A 22449-nucleotide genomic window follows, 5' to 3' on the forward strand; every position below is an offset into this window, starting at 1 on the left:
GAGATCGGCTAAAATAGCACCCAGGAGTACAACGATGATGGCTACCAATCGTAATGCACCGTCTGCTGCCAAAAGGCAATGAGCTGCTGCTGTGTAGCAATGCAGTCCCATGTCTGCCAGCACCCAGGAGACGTATGGTGACGGTGAGCTGAGCAGGCTCCGTGCTTGCCATGGTGTGGTGTCTACACAGGTAACCCAGGAAAAAAGGCGCGAAACGATTGTCTGCCGTTGCTTTCATGGAGGGAGGGAGGGAGTGGGGGGGGCCTGACGACATGTACCCAGAACCACCCGCGACACTGTTTTTGCCCCATCAGGCATTGGGATCTCAACCCAGAATTCTAATGGGCAGCAGAGACTGCGGGAACTGTGGGATAGCTACCCACAGTGCAACTCTCTGGAAGTCGACGCTAGCCTCGGTACTGTGGACACAGTCCGCCGACTTAATGCACTTAGAGCATTTTGTGTGGGGACACACACAATTGACCGTATAAAAACGATTTCTAAAAAACCGACTTCTATACATTCGACCTAATTTCGTAGTGTATACATACCCTTATTTTGTGCTTGGCATATTTTACTCTCTTAAAATGTGTGTATAGAGAAACAAGACAGAATTACTAAGAAAACAAGTAGAAAGTATGTTTTTCCCTAAATGGGACAGCTTACTCAAATACGTTCAAAATAAATTAATGATTATTTTATCATTATTAACATACATGCACTTTCCATGCAAGTTTTAGTTATAACCTGTACGTGTTACCTTTAAAAGATCCATTTGGGTTTGGTCAGTCTCATCATTATTTGTATATTTATTTTGTTCAAATTCCATAAAAGGTAGGCATATGTTATAAAAATCTATTTCATCCTGAATTAATGCTGTCTGTTCTTCCATTGATAGGATTTCCCATACTTTATTTCTCCCTGGCACTCATTTGGGGGATCGATCCTTTTTAAAAAATGAGCTATATATTTCAGGTGCAAATTACACAGGCTACTACATTAAAGAGAGACAATCTAAAACAGCTGAATGAAATTGTGGAGTGTTGAGGATTTGCAATTCCCATTTAAGTTAATGAGAGTTACAAATGCCCAGTACTGCTCAGGATGAGACCTGTTGGGAATGTCTTTATACAAATATGAGTTAACAGATTACAGTTCAACATTTTCAGTCGTTCAGTTTTCCCCCCTCAAATGACTGACCGAATCATGATGTGTCCTGCCACTTTACTTAACATCAAACAATATTGTACTGACATTCCCAGCCAGGAGGCTGAAGACTGAAGACCCATAGAGACTTAACTACTCCGTCACACCTAGAGATGGTGCCAGTAAAGCACTGACACAAACTGACAAGGTAGTGGGAGGAGGGATTTCAAGGGCTGGTGATTTTCACAAGCAATAAATATTAAGATAAACTAAATCAAAACCTGGTATTCTGCATAGGTGGGCTGACTCAATACATCTGTGGAAAGGATAATGGGTTTGGAAGTAACTAAGGGAGGGTCCTCCTTGCTAGAGGGTGCTTCTGCGGGAATGTGTATCCTAGCCAGACTGCACCACTGTGACCGGGATCCCAGGGGAGCCGCACTGAGGTTACTCAATTAGGGCAAACGGCAAAGAATGGGGCAGACAATCCCCAAAGCTGGTGAATATTCCAATACTTAGATTTACCAAACCAGCACAAAACAGCTTCTATAATACCTTACTGGTTACCAAAAACACAGTTCCCTTAAAGCAATGCAGCCTGAGGCCTCTACCCAGACACCCAAGTTAAATATGATGGGAATTGCTGAAAATCTTATTCATCATATAAGAAAGTTCTACCAATCCCAAAGGATCAGACACATTATCTCCCAGGTTAATGGATATTCTAGAGCTTACCCAAATACAAGCTTACAGCCAATTCTTATTAACTAAACTGAAATTAATTAAAAAAGAAAAAAGAGTATTGGTTTAATGATCAGTATACATACAGACATGAGTACAGTTCTGAGATCAGATTCATAGTAGAGATGATAGGTAATAAGGTAATAATTGGAGATATACCAATCTCCTAGAACTGGAAGGGACCTTGGAAGGTCATTGAGTCCAGCCCCTTGCCTTCACTAGCAGGACCAATTTTTGCCCCAGATTCCTAAATAGCTCCCTCAAGGATTGAACTCACAACTCTGGGTTTAGCAGACCAATGCTCAAACCACTGAGCTATCCCTCCCCACACTGATGAAATTTGTAGTTTCAAAGAGTTCTTTCAGAATTAGTCCATAGGTTATAGTCCAGTGTTCATATCCAGGGTGATCCAGTTGGAATTGGAGATCTCAGTCTTATGACTTAAGCTTCCCCTGCACGAAGCATCCAGCAGATCTGAGATAAAAAGAATCAGTATCACCTCTAATTTCTAACAATAAAGGTTTGTATTTCAAAATTCTAGCCTATCTTCCCTGAAATGGCCCTAATTATCATTCGGATACTTTTCTAACATGTCTCAAAAGGTTGGATCTCGGTCATTTATCCGGCAGGATGCTTAACCCTTTCTAGCTATGAGTCATACTTTGTATAAGATTTGTTTAAATTATATAACCATGGTAGCAACAATGATTTGCATGGTCATATTCTAATCAGATAACATCACAGCTTCCAGCAAGAGATCAATGGTGTGCTGTGTATCATGTTTTTGCAGTCTCAACAGCTGCTAGAACTGGAACAAAAAGCAGCTGTTCAAGAAGAACCACCATCACAGCAGGCATTTAACAAACATGGTCACTGCTACAAGGAGGATGAAGTAGTATAGAGAAAAATCATTGCAGTGAGTTGTCCCTTTACAGCTAATGTAATTCTGAGTACCCAACTTGGCTCAATGGGCAGAAACAGAATCTGCCAATATATTTAAACAAAGTCCAGCATAGTGGAACCCTGCTCCTGGCAGAGGATTTTCAATGTTACTGCAATACAAAGAACACACAGTAATTTAGGTTAATGAATGAGCTGTTAGAGCTGGAGCTATGCTGCGGGGAGGGCATTCATCCTGTACTGAGTGTGTCTGGATTTACTTCCTCAGGACATCACAGCACTGGGTTGGGCAAAAGCCTTGATGCTAAACAGGGTCCCAGCTGTAAAGCTTGGATTTTATTGTGGCTCGGAAGTGGACCAAAGTTTCTGAGAAGTTGGGATCTACGGTTTGGTTTGGTTCATTACAGAGATATGGGTCACTCATGATATCTGAATCCAGATCAAAGTACATTCGGATCAGGCTCAGCTGTACTTTAAATACACTCTCACCAAATCATAACAACAGCGAATTCTCAACAACTGCTTTGGAGAGGTGAGGGCATGCTTGTATTACCACTGTCCATGAGAAATCCTGGCCAAAGAGGACATCAAACCCACACCTTTCAATGCCTAGAGCTCTCCTCTGCTACACAAAAATGAAAAAGCCTTCTGACTATTGACATGACATAAAATGACAATTCTTATGTAAACTGGGGTATCTGGGACTCTACAACAGGTAGCTGCACATAAATACTGCACATTTTACTCAGCAACAAAACAGACCTCTGAATCACTTCTGAAACAGACACTACAATAAAATTACATTTTTAATTTGATACTGTTTTAATCTTATTCATAAAATGTAGATTCCCCTCCTCCCCTTGTGGCAAGGTAATTTGGACAGTTTGTAAATAACAGTAATTAGCCATCTGCTAACATTGTCACCGAGCACTGAGGTGCTCTTTCTCCTACTCAGTGCAATGAAATTAGATCAGGAAATCAACTCATGTCGTTGGAACAGATGAGAAAATATTTAAGTGCTAAACAAATTCTAAGCATATATATATATACACACACACACACACACAGACACAAACATACTCTGTCATGATAATTCAATTCACAGTATTTCATATGGAAAATGCTGAGTAAAGCAATTATTTCTATTAAAAGATATGAACATTAAAATCATTGTGTTAAACAAGGCACAATGAGCAAAGAGTAGGTTCTCCTCCTGGAAGAGCTGGTTGGGACTTTTAAAAAAAATTAAATTGCAACTGAAAAGGATGGAATTTCTGTCCAAAACAAGAGAGGAAAAGAGAGACATGCTCCAGTATGGCCTGTAGCCTATTCCCCCACAGGCTGCATCCCCTCCATGACCTACTCTTCAGCCAGGGACGGCTCTAGGTATTTTGCCACTCCAAGCACGGCAGGCAGGCTGCTTTTGGCGGCTTGCCTGCGGGAGGTCCCCGGTCCCGTGGATTTGGCGGCGTGCCTGCGGGAGGTCCGCTGAACCGCGCGACCAGCGGTCCCTCTGCAAGCATGCCGCCGAAGGCAACCTGCCTGCCACCCTCGCAGAGACCGGCAGAGTGCCCCCCGCGACTTACCGCACTTGGCGTGCTGGTGCCTGGAGCTGCCTCTGTCTCCAGCTCATATCTCATTCAGATCCAAATCTGAGGGAGAATCTTATCTATCTAAATCACTGAAATGGGCCCACTTTACAGTAGCACCTGACAGTCTATGTATTTAGTCTGACACACCCTTTTGAGGTAGGAATTAGGGCTGTTAATTAATTACAGTTAACTAAATTAACTCCAAACAAATTAACTCAATTTAAAACTGTGATTAATCATGATTAATTTTTTATTACGCTACAAGAGAATACTAATTGAAATGTATTATAAATATTTTTGATGTTTTTCTACATTTTCAAATATATTGATTTCAGTTACAATACAGAATACAGAATGTACAGTGCTCACTTTATATTATTATTACAAATATTTGCACTGTAAAAAACAAAAGAATCGATTTTTTCAATGCGCCTCATACAAGTACCATAGTGCAATCTCTTTAGTGAAAGTGTGACTTATAAATGTAGATTTTTCTGTTACATAACTGCACTCAAAAACAAAACAATGTAAATCTTTAGAGCCTACAAATCCACTCAGTCCTACTTCTTAAACAGCCAATCGCTAAGGGTATGTCTACACTACAGCATTACTCCGATTTTACAGAATTCAATTTTTGGCAACAGATTGTATAAAGTCAAGTGCATGCGTCCTCAGTAAGCATGTTAATTCAGCGGTGTGCCTCCATAGTGCCGAGGCTAGCGTCGACTTCCAAAGCGTTGCCCTGTGGGTAGCTATCCCATAGTTCCCGCAGTCTCCCCCACTAATTGGAATTCTGGGTTGAGATCCCAATGCCTGATGGAGCAAAAAACAGTGTCGCGGGTGGTTCTGGATACATGTCATCAGGCCCCCCTCTCCCTCTCCCTCCGTGAAAGCAACGGCAACAATCGTTTTGCACCTTTTTTCCTGGGTTACCTGTGTAGACGCCACACCACGGCAACCATGGAGCCCACTCAGTTGACCATCACCATATGTCTCCTGGGTTCTGGCAGACGTGGGACTGCATTGCTACACAGCAGCAGCTCATTTCCTTTTGGCAGCAGATGGTGCATTACGACTGGTATCCATTGTCATTGTACGCCTGGGTGCTCTTTTAGCCGACCTCAGTCGGGGCGCCTGGGCAGACATGGGAGTGACTCATCCAGGTCATTCCCATCTTCAGCCGAGCAACCAGGAGATGACAATGGCTAGCAGTTGTACTGCAACATCTTCTGCAGAGCACCCAGAGCTGATGATGGCTAGCAGTCGTACTGCACCATCTGCTGCCAGCCTAAGATGTAAAAGATAGATGGAGTGGATCAAAACAAGAAATAGATCAGATTTGTTTTGTATTCATTTGCTCCCACCTCCCTCCGTGAAATCAATGGCCTGCTAAACCAAGGGTTTTGACTTCAATCTTTGAGGGGGCCTTTCTGTGTGACAGTTGTTTGTGTTTCTCCTTGATGCAAAGCCACCCCCTTTGATGATTTTAATTCCCTGTAAGCCATGTCATCAGTCACCCCTTCCCAGAGCAATGGCAGACAATCGTTTCGCGCCTTTTTTCAGTGCAGATGTCATACCATGGCAAGCATGGAGCCCGCACATCTCAACAGCAGTCATGACCATTGTAAACACCTCGCACATTATCGTGCAGTTTATGCAGAACCAGAACCTGAAAAAATCAGGCAAGGAGAAGGCGACGGCAGCGCGGTGACGAGAGTGATGAGAACATGGACACAGAATTCTCTCAAACTGCAGACCCCAGTGCTTTGGAGATCATGGTGTTAATGGGGCAGGTTCATGCCATGAAATACCAATTCTGGGCCCGGGAAACAAGCACAGACTGGTGGGACCGCATAGTGTTGCAGGTGTGGGATGATTCCCAGTGGCTTTGAAACTTTCGCATGCGTAAGGGCACTTTCATGGAACTTTGTGACTTGCTTTCCCCTGCTCTGAAGTGCTAGAATACCAAGATGAGAGCAGCCCTCACATTTGAGAAGCTAGTGGTGATAGCTCTGTGGAAGCTTGCAACGCCAAGCAGCTACCGGTCAGTCAGGAATCAATTTGGAGTGGGCAAATCTACTGTGGGGGCTGCTGTGATCCAAGTAGCCAAAGCAATCACTGAGCTGCTGCTACCAAAGGTAGTGATTCTGGGAAATGTGCAGGTCATAGTAGATGGCTTTGCTGCAATGGGATTCCCTAACTGTGGTGGGGTGATAGATGGAACCCATATCCCTATCTTGGCACCGGAGCACCAGGGCAGCAGTACATAAACTGCAAGGGGTACTTTTCAATGGTGCTGCAAGCACTGGTGAGTCACAAGGGACATTTCACCAACATCAACGTGGGATGGCCAGGAAGGGTACATGACGCTCGCATCTTCAGGAACACTAGTCTGTTTAAACGGCTGCAGCAAGGGATTTACTTCCCAGATCAGAAAATAACTGTTGGGGATGTTGACATGCCTATAGTTATCCTTGGGGACCCAGTCTACCCCTTAATGCCATGGCTCATGAAGCCATGTATAAGCAGCCTGGATAGTAGTCAGGAGCTGTTCAACTATAGGCTGAGCAAGTGCAGAATGGTGGTAGAATGTACATTTGGATGTTTAAAGGCACGCTGGTGCACGTTACTGACTCGCTCAGACCTCAGCAAAACCAATATTCCCATTGTTATTGCTGCTTGCTGTGTGCTCCGCCATCTCTGTGAGAGTAAGAGGGAGACGTTTATGGCGGGGTGGGAGGTTGAGGCAAATCGCCTGGCCGCTGATTACATGCAGCCAGACACCAGGGCGATTAGAAGAGCACACCAGGAAGCGCTGCACATCAGAGAAGCTTTGAAAACCAGTTTCATGACTGGCCAAGCTACAGTGTGACAATTCTGTTTTTCTCCTTGATGAAAACCCGCTCCCTTGGTTGACTCATTCCCTGTAAGCCACCCACCCTCCCCTCCTTCGATCACAGCTTGCTTGCAAAAGAAATAAAGTCACTATTGTTTAAAAACCACATATTCTTTATTAAATTATAAAAATAGGGAGATAACTGACAAGGTAGCCCGGGTGAGGTGTGGGAGGAGGGGAGGAGGGAAGGAAAAGGCCACTTCAAAACTTGTTGAATGCCAGCCTCCTGTTGCTTGGGCTGTCCACTGGGGTGGAGTGGTTGGGTCCCCGGAGCCTCCCACCCACATTCTTAGGCATCTGGATGAGGAGGCTATGGAACTTGGGGGGGGAGGGCAGTTAAACAGGGGCTGCAGTTGCACTCTTTTATATTGAGTGCCTGCGACTTTGGTGTTAGAGATCACAGCAGGGCCGGGTAACAGAATTTGGTTTGCAGGTGGCCATGGTAAGCCATAGTCTTTCAGCTTCTGTAACCTTCATAAAAGCAGCGCCCTCCTTTCCCATACAAACAAGTAAAGCCCGTTGAGTGCTGTGGTTTTTGTGTTAATGTGCAGCTGCAGAAACCAAAGTTACCCTCCCCCCAATTCTGGGATGATTGCTTTACCCCGCCCCCCACCGCGTGGCTGGTTCTCCCCAGAAACCTTCTGCAAAGCCTTTTAGAGTACCTCCAGGAGAGCCTCATGGAGATGTCCCTGGAGGATTTCCGCTCCATCCCCAGACATGTTAACAGACTTTTCCAGTAGCTGTACTGGCCACGAATGCATCACAAGTCTTCAGGGCAAATTCATCATTAAAAAATGTTTGCTTTTAAACCATGTATTATATATACAAAGGTACGCTCACCAGAGGTCCCTTCTGTGGCTTCATGGTCCAAGATACTGCCTTGGGAGGGTATTTCAGTCAGGGTGAGAAAAAGATCCTGGCTGTTGGGGAGAACTGTGTGCTGTATGCTCTCCTCAAGGTCGTCCTCCTCCTCCTCCTCATCATCTTCCCTGTCCGCAAAATCCTCAGGCATGGCTGCAAGTACCCCCTCTTCGGAATCCATGGTCAGGGGTGGGGTAGTGGTGGTGCCGCCCCCCCCCCCAGAATTGCCTGCAGCTCAGCATAGAAGCGGCATGTCTGCAGCTCTGCCCCAGAGGATCCATTTTATTCTTTGGTTTTCTGGTACGCTTGTCTGAGCTCCTTAGCTTTCACGTGGCACTGTATTGAGTCTCTGTTGTGGTCTGTCTCCATCATGCCCTTGGAGATTTTTTCAAATGCTTTGGCATTTCGTCTTTTGGAACATAGTTCTCATAACACGGAATCATCTCCCCATATGGCGATCAGATCCAGTACCTCCTGTATGGTCCATGCTGGAGCTCTTTTTCGATTCTCAGACTGCATGGTCACCTGTGCTGATGAGCTCAACTGGCCAAACAGGAAATGAGATTCAAAAGTTCACGGGGCTTTTCCTGTACACCTGGCCAGTGCATCTTAGTTGAAAGTGCTGTCCAGAGCGGTCACAATGGTGCACTGTGGGATAGCTCCTGGAGGCCAATACTGTCGAATTGCGTCCACACTAACCCTAATTCGAACCGGCAATATCGATTTTAGAACTAATCCCCTCATCAGGGAGGAGTACAGAAATCGATTTTAAGAGCCCTTTAATGTTGAAGTAAATGGCTTCATTGTGTGGACGGCTGCAGGGTTAATTCGATTTAACGCTGCTAAATTCAACATAAACTCATAGTGTAGACCAGGCCTTAGACAAATAAGTTTGTTTACATTTACAGGAGAGAATGCTGCCTGCTTCTTATTCACAGTGTCACCTGGAAGTTAGAACTGGCATTCACATGGCACTTTGTAATCAGTGTTACAAAGTATTTACGTGCCAGCTATGCTAAACATTTGTATGCCCCTTCACGCTTTGCCCACCATGCCAAAGGACATGCTTCCATGTTTCCGTCATCAGTAAATATAAATTTTTGAAATGCTCTAAACCTAATGTGACTCTGTGTGTGTGTGTGCGCACGTGCAGGTGCACTCTTAAGATCTAATAAAAAAAGGTAGTTTTAGGTGAAAGCACTCTGGTTTCTATCAATTATATAATCAGATGGATGGGGAAAAAACAGTTAAGTTGCCACTCTTTTGGGTTCTGAAAATCCTGGGTAACAACAGTACAAAAAAAAGGTGAATATTGTACAGATGGAAAATGGGGTCCACTTACTATTAGTGTCCAAGAGCATGCTAGATACTTTATACATACAAACACACGAGTGGGGTGTGGGACCTATTGTATATACCCAACCGTAAAGGAAGTTTCTTCCATTGTTAAAGGGAATGATGCAAAAACGTAACCAGTCTTTTCTATTTCCAACAACTAGACTGTGTCTACGTGAAACCCTAAGTAAGGTATAGGGTTTAAGCTGTGCCATCCGCGGAGTAGCATCCCTGAGCCACAATTTCCCTCTTGCATCCTTCTTGTTCTCAGGTGCAAGGGGATAGGCCTTTGTTGCCATCCTCTACCCATAATAAATTCTTACCCCATTCCACATTGGCCACCCAAGGCTACTCATTGTCTGCCCTGCCTCTGACACTCCTCACGGACCTGCTCTGGGAAGGAGTAGGCATCTGCTTAGCCCCATTTACTCCTACACACCAGGACCCAAAGTTTGAGTGCTACATATAAGGGCATGTGTGTTTGGGGTTTTTTTTTACTCCTTTGCAGAGGTACATAGGCCCAGTCTAACCCTAAATCTTATGATTCTTTCCTCCGCCACAATATTTCATTAGCAGCAGATTATTTTGACTTTAGAAGAACCCAAGGAAATCATTTATAAATGATTAGCTGCTCTTTATAACAAACTGTTTACAAGTGAGAAGTGATTCATGGAATACATTATATTTCATCTGATTAACCCATCTTTTTTGCTCTGCTTATAGCTTGAAGCAGTCTTTTCCACTGGCATGATGCAGAGGAAGCAATACTTTCCCCATTTTAGAGGGAGCACAGAGAATGTGAATTGTCTTGTTACAAGACCAAAGTTAATGCAGTGCTGTTATAATCGATTTCTCAGAACACCTGCTCCTCATAGTGTGCAGCAACACACTAGAAAGTTATTCCAACAAATGGAAAGCACTCAGGACTCTGAACTCACTTTCTCCTGAGAAAATTAGGAGATGTAAGTAAAAATTCAGTATAGAAAACAGTTACCCTTGGAAGATTGTAGATAAAGAAAACATACAGTGAGTGATAACTCAGTTCTTCACCATGACCACACCAGAATCTACAGGAAGGATGGTCTTTGATTAATGCACAGGACCAGGAGTGAATTTATTCAGGCCCTGCTACAGACTTCTTCCGTGACCTCGGGCAAGATCTTTAATCTCTGTGCCTTAATTTCTCCATCTACAAAATCCCCAGATTGCTAAAGGCATTTAGGGCCTAAGTGATAGAGATGGCTAAGTCCCATTTCAAAAGTGGCTTAAATACGGACTTTTAATAAGACTTAGGCAACCTTAATTCTGGCATTTTTTAACTTTTGAGTGCTTGACTTGAAACCTTAATAATGTTCTTTTAATATACGCATAGCTATAGAAACACAAAGCACACTATTAACTTGCTTTCATGGTTATTGTGGAAAATTGACCATATGGTTGATTTTGGATCAGACAGCCTGAGGCTCCTTTATTGATCAATTAAACATGCATGCATGGGAGAGTCAGCCAAGGCAGCCGAACCCCCCCGACAGATAAAATACGAGAGCTTATATAGGATAAAACCACAAAAATTACATGTACTTCCTTAAAGTTTTACATCCATATAAGGAATAAAGCAAAGCAAGCCTTTTCTGGTTTTCCTTATGTTTGCCCTTTGCAGTTTCTTGCTCTGTCACCTGGCAGCTATTAAGCTGTTACAAAAGGTTAATTCTACTTTTATAATTTTTACAGTTAGTTCTGCTTTTATGATTTCTCTTTACCCTTCTTTTTCTACCTTCAGGCCATATTCTACAGACTGCTTAACTGAAAGTTTAAGCCCTGACCATTTTCCCCCCACATGGTTTTGACTCTGGGCTGCAGAAAACTCTTTTATATTTGATGCTGATTTGCCACTAGCGCCTGATGGGACTTAGCTGAAGGAAGCCTTACTTTTCTCTTTGAACCTGGAGAGTCCAATTTTCAAAACTTTAGTGCCTTACATTAGGTTCCTGTGTGGGAATTTGAAAATTCTGGTGCCTAAGAGAGTTGGGCATCTCAATCCCATTGAAATTCAATGAGATGCGGGTACCTAATTTCCTTATACTCCTTAAAAAATCCCAACCCCATAGTCAGTATTTGGATACATATATTTAGTTGCCTAAGTATATATTCAAGTAATCCAGGATAGATTTTTGTGCTGAACCTTAAGCAACCCCATTTGAAAATGGGGTCCTGAATAAACCATACCATCTAAGCAGCTGAATTAAGTCTGTAGGACTAGCTGCTGTATCAGCCATAGCCGAGACTGGGTTTCAAAATTATTTTCTAGTTCCCTTCAGTTCTATTATAAATTATGACTCCAGTGAAGACAACTCCTATGAAAATATCTCCTGTTATGCTGCAAAATTGTGTCTTGTCAGCTAAGGTGGCAGTGACAAAGATCTGTTCACATTGCAGAGGATATGGATGATCCTTCATTTTTCCAGTGTGCCTTGTTCCCAAGAATGCAGATCTCAGATGCAGTTACAGTAGCTTTGATCATTTTTGAGAAAGGAGACATAGCAAAAGCTAGAGGCTGGGGAAACAGTTTGTCCATATTATATCTAATAGGAACAGATCCTTGTCACTGCCACTCAAGTTAAAAATAAAAAAATATTTCCAAAGTGTGATTGGAAATACTTTTGTTTGTGTTACCCAATTCATACTATTCCACTTCCTTACACATATAACATCCCAGGAAATTTTATGGACAAAGCAGCTTATGTATGTCAGTCTTCTCCTATAGGCTGCACACAACACGATATTTTCCCACTGGTCCATTGCTTCCGCATTTCTAGGTTCTGCTGGTTGGGCAGCTCATCAGACATGACCTTCCTTCCTCTCCCAGGCTCCTATCTATCTAGTGTCTTTTACTTATATGTATATTACTTCTATTTAGACACAATTTGAGACAAGGGACAGTTTTCTTATATGGTTGATCAAAACCAGATTCTGGATCCAGATCCAAATTTTGCAAGTGGGTCCACGTGATGCTTGGAAGGCCAGAAGAGTAGGAAGAGAGGCCTACTGCTGTAGGATGTGCTGCATGTATTGACTGTCAATAGTATTTTTGTGCCCAACTCCCATAGCCTCCTTTGAAAATCCCAGTTCAAATCAAGCCAAAGGGTGAGAGAAAAGTATCATTACATTATATTAGCTGCTTTGAGTCAGATAATTAGGATCCAATAAGTCAGCCTGGCCAGACTAAGAACTTGCCCAAACTTTTGTTCATCCCTTGAACCAAACCAAATCGGAACTTTAAGATTTGCTATCTAGTGGACTATGTTCTCTCTTTGGTAGAGGAGATTCTCTATGCCAGGTTCAGCCATATGTGTCTCTGATCTGGAGCTTTCCTGATTGCATGTTTAAACACACCTGAGCATATCCTGAAAACCCCAAATCACATAGGCTGTGGGAGTTCCAAATTGTTCTACTCAATCACTAAACAAAACATCAAACCAGGAGTTCAGATATCATGGTGATGGGCAGAGAAGCAGAAGCTGGATAGATAGCTAGATCATGTAAACTGTGCAGCTAGAGGTGCCAAAACTGTTTTCTTCTGCAGAGTAGAAAAAAAAATCCTCTCTGAACATTGCCAGTGGAAGGGAAGGGAAGACCCTCTCTGATGAATCCTCCCAATAAGGTGGATGGGAAAGGAAGACAATGGAGAATTCCCTCTTGTGACTGATACTGGTCTTCTAAATACAAAAAAGCTTACAATCTACAGATAAGACACATAGAGGGTGTATCATTATGCCCATTTTATAGACTTAAAACAGGGTCAGAGATTAAGTGATTTGCCCATGGTTTCATAGGTAGTCTGTGGCAGAGGCCTAGACATCCTGCATCCCAGTCACTGGCTTATCCAATAAACTATCCTTTCCTTCCTCATTTTTCACATATGTAAAAGTGGTTGGGTTTCATAGATATGTAAATCAGATTGTCACAGGGGCTCAGCATGTCCAGCAGGGCTCTTCCCTATTTGAAAGTGAGGGGTTGATACATCCCATCACACAGTCATTCCCTGCTGAGTCAAGCTAACACAAGCAGGAATTCTGGACCCCCCCTTAGGTGGGGCAGAGCAAACAAGCCGTCTATATAAAGAGCCAAGCCTGGTGGCGAGTGTGGGGCAGGGGAAGGGGAATCTGGGCTCACCCTAATCCACCAGGTTCCGACCCAGGGCCCTACAAAACCAGTAAACTCCCTATTAATGGTTCAAGCATTGACTCCTAATGCATCCCCTGGGCTACTTCCTACCATAAAGCCCATCTCAGGTATCTCCTCAGCTGGCAGTGGCTTGGCATCCCTGTCGGTTTCCATGGTCAGTTGGCCCTCCACAGCATAGTCAGGTTCCACAGCCTCAGCAGTCTGGAGGTTGGTGGTTCTTTCTGCAGGAACCTGCAGCACACATCCATCCTCCTCCTCAGCCAGCCCCAACTGAGCTGAGCTGTTCCCTCCACCTGGAGCAGGTGCAGCAGAGGCGAGGGGATGTGTTCTTTTGGGCCCACAGTGATCGGTCAGTCTCCATTTGCCCAGCGCGGGATCAATACACCTCATCACACATATAGGAACTCAACTATTTGTTAGCAATTCTACCTGCTTAGATCCCAGGGAGATTCTTGGATACCATGGTAATGGACAAAGTATGAGAGGCAAGAGAGATACAGATAATTTACCTTTCCTAACCCTGTAAAAACAACACTACCAGCTGTTTCATCATCTCCTCTGACTCATGTAACTTTAGTTTCATTCTTACCATGTTCTACCCTATAACAGTTTGTGCTACCAATCCTCATGCTCTAAAGTTTTCTGGAATTTCAAATGAATTCAGGTTAGTGCAGAATACAGTGCAACTGGAATGAAACTGCTCCCATTTTAGATTGCTGCCTTAGCTGTTCAAATTAAGATAACTTTAAATAGAGTTTTGGAAGAATGCCTGGCAAATTTTCTTTTTTCAGTTCAGTTGCTATCATTTGCTTTCTGTGAGGCTCAATCAGTGTTTTCCTTGAGGCTCATGGGGTGCCACTCAATCTCATCTGTAATTTGGTTTGCAATACAATACAAATGCTAGAAGTCTACCTAGGTAAATAAATTTGTTGTCTGTTGAATGGATGAATGTAGATACCCTTTCAATCTTTAATTCTTTTTCATGTCCACTGTTTAATATAGAAATAGGTCTGTCATTTTCAAGATCTACTTTATCCCCTTTTATTTATACCTTTGTCACTATTTCTAGTGGAGAAGAAATTGACTCAAGACATGGAGAAATATGCCCAAATTTCCAATTTGTAACAAAGAGTACAATAATTGAAGTGGTGTGACGTTTAATTCACTAAAATAATAGAATCTAGAAATGGAGGTGACATAACAGGTCTCCAAGTCCATCTCTTGCCAGTGTAGGATGTTTCCCTTCATTTTGTAGAGCTCTGTCCAGCCTAGTTAGTCTTAAGCAATGGTGTTTCCACCTCTTCTCTTCGGCATAAAGTCAGCATATTTATGCAGATATTCAGCATAAGTATTCACTACCTTAATGTCCACATATTATTATTAATTTTACCTTTATGAATCACACTAGATCATTCCTTTCCAGCACTGTCATTTGCTTCCTTACACATCTGTTATCATGCCTACCCGCTGTTGCATGAGTAATGGATTTACCCATTAAGCTCTTACTATCTTTTCTCGGAAATCAGTTTTCAAGCCATTAATCATTTTATTGCTCTTCTTCAAACACTCTCTGTAAATTCCTTTTTAAATGCTGCTAAGAACTGAACACAATTCCATAAGCACAGAGAGGAACTGTGGGCCTCAGCCAAAGCCAATGGAAAAACTCCCAGTTATTTCAGATTTCTTGGGTTCAGGCCTTCTAATGACCCTGGTCTGGGCAGTGCAGCCCAAAATTATTTTGCCTCTTTTCCACTGCTCCCACTTTGCCAACTCAAGCCTAATTTTGTCTCCACCACCCTCCGTCTCTTGAAACATTATTTATTGTTAGGGCACTCAGAGCTTTTGTATGAGCCATTTTAATGTTAAATCTATACAACTAGTTATTTCTCAGCTTCTGACCTCCCATTAAGTAGAATTATCTCAAAATATTCCACCACCAGTTGTTAGTTTGCATTTTCCAAGGTGAAGTTCACTTTGTAATGTTCTGTCCACATCTCTAATCTCTCTCCTTGATGGTATTTTCAGCCCTTTCTAATTTAGTATCAGTGTGAATTAGTCCCTCTCCCAGATCATTAAGATGTTAAATAAATAAGACTGAACCTAGTGCTACATTGCAAGGGCAAGCAATACAAACACACTACTTCAAACCATCAATGTCCTTGTAACAGAGTCTTCACTTGGAACAGAAGGACTGTAGAGGTGAAATGGAAAGTTTCCATGTTCAGTCATTAGCCTTGCTGCTGAGACATCAACAACATTACCCACTATGGCAATGGCTCCCTCTTTCTTCCCCCCGTCCCCCCCAAAATGATCTACTTGTCCACTAGGAACTGCACTGAGGACACTAAACCCATATTATCTAAGCCAACAAAGTCACCAGATGGTAACAATATATATCAACACCAACCTCAGCTGGATTTGAACCAGCCACCTTTTGTGGACAAACTTAATATTTTATTGTCAATCTCATGAGCAAGCCAAGCTCCCTTCTTCTTTGTTTATTGTCCCCTGTACTCACTGTGTACCAGAGGTCCTCCCTTTTCCCTTGAGGCATCCTGTGATCTATTATTCAGTATTTTCTAGTTGACTCATTAGCCATGTGGGCATTTAATTAGTTGAGAGTTTTGTTATGTTTACACTGAAATTTTGCAGTTATTATTTATGGCATGTCACTTAAATAATATGATCTTTGAACAAGTGAAAAGGCCATTGCTTTTTGTTCATTACATTTTTGCTTGTAGTTAGTTAAGACTACATTGGATCTTTTATTGTATTCCTGTTTCATCCCAAACTGATTTAAGTACTTTGTCCTCCTCACAGAGTACAGTATAGATAATCTAATGGCATATGGGCTTAGTCCAATCAATGCCCCCTGACTAAAAGTACTATTTAATACATTACCTTATAAAAACGGAATTTACTGCTAGTGCCTGGGGTCAGAAGAGCAGCTCTGAAGATAGAAGTCCTCTTTTAATCCATAGGACAGGTACAACATGGGCACCAGGAATACAAGCAACCCTGTCAAGGGACCACCTCTGAGAATGGGAGAGTTTTGTTCTGTTTTCATGCTTGTTTCAGCCCGTGAATTCACTGCCATCACGGCGTGCCAACTGTGGAGGTATTATTTCTTGTGTTGATCCCAGTCCACCAGAAATGTGACCGAGACAGCCAACTCATTTCACGTTGGTCTCACAGAAGAAGATCAAAGCAAGATACAAGTGTCTAATTTAGCTTCACAATAAAAGTATATTCATGTTGCAGATGGATAGAGAAAGGCATGTAACCGTTAGAGTACAGCTGGTAAAAAAAAATTAAGAAAATAAAGCCATTTTCCTCAAAACCAAATTTTCCTTCCATCCTCCCCTCCCTCTCCTTTTTCAGAAAGCAGTAGAAATGTGAGGACAAAATTTTATGAAAATTTAGTAATAATATGGGCCCATTTTTGTCAAATTTCATAATTTGCAGAAAATTGTTATTGAAGTTTTGAAATTTGAAAAAGAACACTGATCTGCTGTACCAGAGAAATGGAGCAGACCCACCCCAAACTGGGGGTTATTCATCCGTAAGATATACCAGCCAGGAACAAAAGTAAACTTCTGTCTCAGCACACTGGTTAACAAGAAGTCAGAAATGCAGTCTGCTTAGGTATCCCAGCCACCCATACATTAGACTTAATAATAAGTGGTTATTTAAAACCAATTTAATCAAAGAGTTCTTCTAATCTCAAGAGGTCAGCCACACAGCCAGGTCAATACAGAACTCTGTTCTTACCCAATAATCATGCTGTTGCCAATCTGTTAGTATCTAATATCTAAAGGTTTATTTATAAAAAAAGAAAGAGGAGAGAGATAAAATGGTTGAGGAAAACAAATGCATACACTCACTGTAAATACAAATACGTATACTCATTCAGGTTTGAAGCAGTGATGTTACAGACTGCTGGCTTGTAAGGTCTCTGGTAACTTCCAGAAGACTGGAAGGTCCTCAGTCCATTGATTGGACTGCTCCCTTTAATGCAAGTATAGTCCAGAGATCAGATCAGGAAAGAGGCAAAATGGAGATGCTTTCGGGGCCTTTTATGCTTTCTCCCACATGGAGGGAATGCTCTCAGTCTTAGTTTGTGGAAAATTACAGGCACAAGATGGAGTCCAGGGTCTCATGAGCAAGTCGCATGCCCTTGCATGCTTTGATGAGTCATAGAAGCAACCATTACCCATAGTCTGGCTAAATGTCCACAGGAAGACCCATGAGGCTGGGACAAGTTTCTTCTTTGGCTCATTGTAAGAGGTAAGTGTTCCTTAACGGGCCATCAACTCAAATAGTTCATTCACAATGTGCTGGCCAGACTGGATGTAAATTATTTGTGGCCAGGAGCAAATATTTGAAATACTGGTACATAATCATTATTTGTAACTTTAGATACAAAGATGACATGTGCATACAAACAGGATAACCATATTTGATAGAGTGCAACTTTCCATTGACATGACATACTTTGTACAAGATTCGTTCCAATTGTATAACGGTGGCAATATTAATTATATGACTGGTTGTGTTTCATTCATACATCGTCACACCCCTACAACAGGATCAGCTTTGATTGCTACCCTGTTGGGATGGAATCACATTACTAATGCAGGGGGAAAGTTTTCAAAAGTACCCTGAAGCATGATATAGAACACTGATCTGATGACACCAAGTGTTATAAAGTACTGATGAAAAAAATCCCCTAAGTTTCATTTTGTTTTGCACTTCAGTCCCAGTAAAAATGTTTGTTCTAGGTGTTCTTGATCTTATACAAGATTATGTCATTTGTCCCTTAAAGGGAAATATGTAACATCTTTCACTGCAATTTTTTTTCAGTTTAAATCAAAATCATATGGTTTCATAGTACCAGAGATTGTTATTCCAAAGACATTGGAGGCCCAAACACAGATTCATTAAGAAACAAACAGATTTTTTCAGGAAAGAGAGGCTCCTCTGGTGACTAAGTAGCCTTCAGGTCTCACAGGCAACCCAGGTAAAGCTAATCCTGATTTTTTAAACCTCATCTCTGTTTAAGGTGAAATCATTGTAGCATGCAGCAATATTAGCATGTGTGTTGGGTCAAACTCATCTAAAAGTTTTGCATTATACTAGTACATATTTTACAATATCCCTATTTTGGGCAAGAAGGATTTGTAAAGCTCATCTATAAGGCTACAAACATGAGGGTAGTTGTCCTTAATACTCTGATATAGAACCACTGAAAGTTTGTTAAATATTTTTGGGAGTTGTCAAGTGTGCGTTAAATTCATATACTGCATATTTCAGACACACAAATAATTTGCATTTAACACAGCTTAGGTCACTGAGCACATACTAGTTATCACTGGCATTTCCTCTGGGGGCTTTTATGTTATTCTCCTTCTTTCTAAATACATTCCCCTGGGATTCTCTTCCTTGCCAGTCTAACTGTGATTATCCTGGAGCCTTTGTGAAAGAACTGCACAGTGGTGGTAGTTTAGCACTAGTTCAGAATGCACACCAGGGAACAAATGACATTTTATTTCACTAGAGATTATCTAGTCACTGAATATTTATCATGGCCCAGACCTACAATTTAATAGAAAACTATAATTAACCTCCTCTTGCTATCTGCCTTTAATCCTTTGGAGATTTATATCTACTCACATTTTGGTGTTTTATCAGGAAGAAAAGTTAAGATCTGTTATTTCTTATTTTATAATATTTTTACTAATCCCGTCGACTATATTTTGTCAAAGAATTAGCCTTAAAAACATGTACACTATTTATGTCAGTATGAAATATTAAAACCAACTTTTAGCCTTGACAAACGTACTCTGTATTACTCATTTTGTTTTTCTAGGATCTATTTTCTGTCCACAAGCAATTCCTGAATTCCTTCTCTGTGGCTCAAATGTATAGCTTCAGTTGTGCCTTTTTTAAAATGAACCACTACGCTAATAAAATTACCAAAATTAATAATAAGTTTCTCTTTAAGGTGTCAACAATATATAGTGTAAGTAGTTACAAATAAATGTTTAACAACACTAAGTCAGACAAACATGCCATAGCACTGGTACAACATTTTGACATTAATAGATGTTGGAGGTGCCACATGATGGTTCTGCATGGGATAAGGACATGGTTTGGTGACCTCCAGGTGGTCTAGCTTACTGGCATTTCACATGTTGTATGGGCAGCACTACATCCCTTCTCAAAGCCTGATCCAACTCCAATTGATTTTAATATAATCACTTGTATAATCTAAATTGTATAAGACCTGAAAGATTCCCATTGACTTCTATAGGCTTTGGATCAGGACCTCAGTGAGTAGGACAATTCTTTGAAGATTTTTCTAGAGTCATGCCCAAATTGCTGAAGTTCAGGAAAACTGTCCATTTCATTCTTATTTCACTTTCAGCCAAGATGCTAGCATGGAATAAATGCCATCTTCCTCACACAATATGATCATCTGAAGTGGCAGAGAGAGTGCGCTACACAGCATCAAACTGTGCTGGTAGAAAAGCATGCAGAAGGGAGTAACCAGAGACTGCTAGGACAACAAGGAGCCCAGAAGGCCATGTGGACACACAGGGCTTCCATTAAGAAGGCCATGTGCCCCAAGGAGATTCCCCACACCACTCCCAGTCCCCTACACCTCAAGATCCAGAGTTTTGGGGGGACAAAGCTCACCCATCTCATGGAAGAATTAGGAGGAGACACCCTGAGGGGACCTTTTGGAATTCCTCTTCCACTTTCCCCTTCCCATAGGTATGTTCCTGGGAAGGGCATTCAGTTCCCCAATATGGAATTTGGCTAGGACAGTTGCAGCTAACATGTCTGCTTTTGCAAAGTGTCATGGTATCTTTAATGGTCTCATATTATTTTGAAAAAAAAATCCAACTGTGCACCATTAAAAATAAGTGTAGCGGGAACGTAAAAAAGAATGAACCCCAGACATCTGGTATTTAGATAAATGAGGAGGTTTCACAAAGTAAATAGCCATAAAGACAGTGGTTTATTTTGGAGGTGGAGGGAAGACATCTGACATGAGAAATAATTATAAGATATGGAAACAAAACTGAAAAAAAGCTATGTCTGTAACAAATTTTGAAGTAGTAAATAAAGATGTACTCTACTAACCCTTCATTCATATGGATGTTATAGCAAACAGTGAGAATGAGCCATTAAGAAGCATGAGTGGGAAGACAGTGGCATATAATCTTGATGCTGCTGACAGCCAAAATTAATTCTCTCTGTGTTTCTGGGGAGCGCTAAAGTTCACATGGCAGAGATTCAGGTATATTTTTCAGGAGCAGAGTCAAATATTAGAAGATTTTCATGATTAAACTTCTAATCATGATACTCAGTTAGAAAAACAATGACAAGTTGCCATACCCAAATTAAATGCACTCAGTCCCAGAATACAGAAACAAATAAGGAGGGAAATATGAGGGGTTTTTAAAAGATTGTGCATAACTTACCAGGATTAGTGGAAAGACACCAGAGAAATAGGACGGATGGAGTGGGCTATTCCAGCGTTTCTCAAACTGCGGTGCGTGGACACCTGAGGGTCCATGGGGGTACTCTATGGTGGCCACAGACCCCACTGATCAACTCCTCTCCTTCCCCCCTCTTCGCCCCCAGTTCCCTGGTGAGCAGGAGACGCTGGGAGGGAGTGGGTATGGGGTGCGCTCGGGGGAGGGGGGTGGAAAAAAGCAGGGAAGAGAAGGGGCAGTGGTGGAATGGGGGCAGGAAAAGGTGGGGTTGGGGCAGGGCCTGAGGCTGAGTGCAGGATTTGGGGGTCTGCAACAAAATTTTAAATAAAAAATGGAGTTCCTTGGGTTGCTAAAGTTTGAGAACTGCTGGGCTATTCCATATCTCAGAATGGGTCCAGGAGGGATGCGGGAAAATACAGCTCTGTAACCCTATTTTGAAGGAAGGAATGATGGTCATAACATTGCTAACGTAGAGGGTTTCACAACAGTGAGAAATATATAAAATTGGTCAAGGTCAATCAGTGCAAACTCCTTAAAATATTTGACTGAAAGGGTTTCTCTATTTAACATATCGTAAATTTTCAGAAGGGTTTTAATTCATATCAGCTGAAGATATACCCTTTAAGTTAATTAAATTACTCCAACATTAGGGCCCTGAATCAGCAAAATAATTAAGCATGTGCCAGACTTTAAGCATCCATTGACTTCAGTGGGACTACCTAACATGCTGAAAGTTAGGCACATGCTTAAGTACCTTGCTGAATCAGGACCTAGTGCAGACGTCCTGAAAGATGAATAAATAAGTCACACCAGATATACTGTAGAATACACTGTTTGTTTGAGGCCTAGGGTAACCATACATCCTGTTTTGGCCGGGACAGTCCCCTTTTTAAGCCTTGTCCCAGATGTCCCAACTTTTTTGGCAAAAATGGGCATATTTCCCCAATTGCTTTTGCCAACTGATCATTACTTGGCAAGAGCAACCAGAACAAATGGCCAGTTTTGCCCCAAAAGTGGAATGTGCCCCCCTAGGGGGCCAGGAAGGAACATTCGGGGGGGTGAGTGGCGACACCAGGCGCCGGGGCTTGGGCTGTCAGCCCTGGGCGGTGCAGGGCTCAGATGGTCAACCCCAGCCACAGGCAGTGAGCTGTGATGCCAGGTGGCTCAGGCCAACCCCACGCAGGGGGTGAGGCTCAGGCAAGCGGTGATGCCAGGGAGTTCAGGCCAGCCCCAGCTAGTGTCTTGTTTTTACAAGGGAACCCTATTGAGGCCAAAACCATGGACCACA

The sequence above is a fragment of the Mauremys reevesii genome, linkage group 3 (assembly GCF_016161935.1).
Source record: "Mauremys reevesii isolate NIE-2019 linkage group 3, ASM1616193v1, whole genome shotgun sequence".
NCBI lineage: Eukaryota > Metazoa > Chordata > Testudines > Geoemydidae > Mauremys > Mauremys reevesii.